Raw genomic sequence first — 3,070 nt, forward strand, 5'->3', positions numbered from 1 at the left:
AAAAAAACCAAAAAAAAAAAAAAAAAAAAAAAAAAAAAAAAAAAAAGTAGGGGAAACGAAAAGAGATTATTCATATTGTTATCAAAAGATTTTCAAATTTAATTGTAGATGTATTCCTAGAACAAACATAAATGAAGAAAGTAGACATAAGAACAACGACAAAAATAAAAACCTGAGTAGTGTGATATCCATTAAACAGGCTGAATGAATTTTCACTCCTTTCTATAGGACCTACGATGTCATGAGTGAATTCTTTGGAATTCCTGAAGGTTGATATAACACTACTTCTACACATATTTAATATACTCTAAGCATATGTCCTGTCATTTCTAATTGGGAAAACGCATTGTCGGGGTGTTATCTCCATTATTTCTGGAAGAAACACTTCAGGTGCCGTTTAAAGAAATTATAGAAAAAAACTGCCAGAAGGAAACTCCACTCTTCTCTAGTGGAAATCTGTTAGGGGAGGAGAGAATTCTTTCACCTCGTTCTTAGGAAAAAAATCGGGAGACTAAATAATTGTGCTTCCCTCTAATAAGTTTTCTAGCTCATTGTAGGACATTTACCTTTTAAACATACCTCTGAAAGTTTAGAAGCTAGAAAACAATTTAGATATAATTGACTCCAATTATTTTTTTCTATAGGACACTTAATTAATTTGAATTCCAGATTTTTAAAAATTGTATAAGTGTATCCCATGCAATATCTCGGATATATTTATACTAACAAAAGTGTACATGATTTATCTGAAATTCCAATTTAACTGGTCACCTTTATTTTATCTGGAAACCCTACCGGTCCACTGATTCAGGTTTTATAATTTTAGTTTTAGATATTTGTAGATTGTCCTATTATATAAATTACTTACTAAGAACACATATGGAAAATTATTAAACACATACTTAGGGTAATTTAGGCAATAATTTCAGAATTATACAGAAATTTTGACTCAAAGTCAAGCCTCAAAAACATCTCCTAAGAATGGGTAAACTGTCAAAAAAAATCGCTAAACTATGCTTGAATTCAATTTTCAAATTTAGCTAATCAAATGGCTTTATATATACACCATTTTGAGTCAAAACTGGAGGTTAATAATTATGTTTGCATTTCATAACCACACGCTTTTTAAATTTTTTACAAGAACCTCAATCTCCATATTTCCACAGCATTAGTTTTCACCTACAGTTAAAAACATCTGGAGCATTTCTGGTTTTAGATCCTTGAGGAATTGCCACACTGTCTTACATAATGGTTGAACTAATTTACACTCCCACCAACAGTGTAAAAGTGTTCCTATTTCTTCACATCCTCTCTAACATCTTTTGTTTATTGACTTTTTAATAATTACCATTCTGACTGGTGTGAGATATTCTCTCAGTGTGGTTTTGATTTGTATTTCTCGAATGACCACTGATGATAGGCTTTTTTTCAAACGCTTGTTGGCCACATAAATGACGTCTTTTGAGAAGCGTCAGTTCTTATGCCTTGGTGACTCAGCAATCCCATTACTGGGTATATACCCAAAGGATTATAAATCCTTCCACTATAAAGATACATGCACATGTATGTTTATAGCAGCAGTATTTACAACAGCAGACTTGGAAGCAACCCAAATGTCCATCAATAACAGAATGGATAAACAAAATGTGGCACATATACAATATGGAATATTATGCAGCCATAAAAAAGAATGAGTTCATGCCCTTTGTGGGGATATAGATGAAGCTGGAAATCATCATTCTAGAGCAAACTAACACAGGAACAGAAAACCAAACATCACATGCTCTCATTCCTAAGTGGGAGTTTAACAATGAGCACACATAGATACAGGTAGGGGAACATCACACACAGAAGCCTATCGGGGGTGATGGATACGGGGAGGGATAGTATAAGGACAAATAACTGATGCATGAGTGCTTAAAACCTTGATGACGGGTTGATGGGCGCAGCAAACCATGATGGCACCTGTATGCCTATGTAATAAACCTGCATGTCTGCACATGTATTTTAAAAAACAACCTTGGAGTAAAATCAAAGTAACGATCATCTTTATGCATACACACACACACACCCCCTAGATATAAAATTTTTTATGAGAATTAGAAAAGTGAATAACAGTTAAATGTATTTTCTGCCAAGCTAAGGGATAACTAGAAAGTTGATTTTGTTTCACATCTTGGTAGAATGCATTTATGAAATGAACCGGTATTGATGGAACTAATATATATTTATTACATTTTCTTTCTAATATATTTACACTTTCTTTTGACCTCCTCAATCACAAGCAGAATCTCAGAAATTCAGTGGTTCAGCTGTGCTGTTCTCTGTTCCTGGAGACGGCCGGGCACTATGTTTAGAAGTAAAGTATTTCCTACAGGCACCAGCTCATCAAGCAGTGAGCACTTAAGGAAGCTGTTTGTGCAGCTCAAGTGTCTCGCTTCATCACGACTTTGTATTGTAATTAGACTCACAAAAGATAATTAAAAAAAAATATTGAGCTGATGATTTGAATGGAGCATTAAAAATATAGCTATGTAAAAATGGCATAAGAGTAGATAAATACATGAGAAACATAGAAAAAAAATCTTATCTTTGCAAGTCCAGTAGTCAAAGCCTACAGAAGTAAATTTCTTTAAATAAATGAAAATAAACAAATGGCATCATTTTGGAAGAAAGCAAATTAATATTTAAAAACTCTATCAGTTGTTTTAGATCTTAGGTATTTTTATTTAAAACATAATAGCAATATTTTTTTCTTTTTAATTTAAAACTAGGAAACTGAAACATAAGGAAAGAAAGCACCCAGAAAGACACACACACACACACACACATACACACGCACACACACACACACACGTACACACACGTACACACACACACGTACACACTTCATTTTAAAATCACAAAACTAGAAAGTGGTAGAGTAGATTTTTCATCCAAATCTGCCTGAGAGGCTATGTTTTTTCAACTATACTCCACTATTTTCATCATTCAATTGATAAGAGATTTAAAACTTAATTTTTTAAACTTTCAAAACTTCTGTTTTATGATATCCTTTATAATCCACAAT

The 3,070-nt window shown here is 32.8% G+C and overlaps 1 long non-coding RNA gene across 1 annotated transcript in view; it reads left to right on the forward strand.

Annotated features, from left to right (window-relative positions):
* LOC116538075 overlaps positions 1 to 2,000 on the forward strand; it is a 15,389-nt gene extending 13,389 nt beyond the window's left edge. Inside the window, exon 3 of the long non-coding RNA XR_004263493.1 lies at positions 1,915 to 2,000. This is a non-coding gene — a long non-coding RNA (uncharacterized LOC116538075). The remainder of the gene's footprint in view (positions 1 to 1,914) is intronic.
* The last annotated feature ends 1,070 nt before the right edge of the window (positions 2,001 to 3,070 follow it).

The sequence above is a fragment of the Sapajus apella genome, unplaced genomic scaffold (assembly GCF_009761245.1).
Source record: "Sapajus apella isolate SASKATOON/1434 unplaced genomic scaffold, GSC_monkey_1.0 scaffold116, whole genome shotgun sequence".
Taxonomy (NCBI): domain Eukaryota; kingdom Metazoa; phylum Chordata; class Mammalia; order Primates; family Cebidae; genus Sapajus; species Sapajus apella.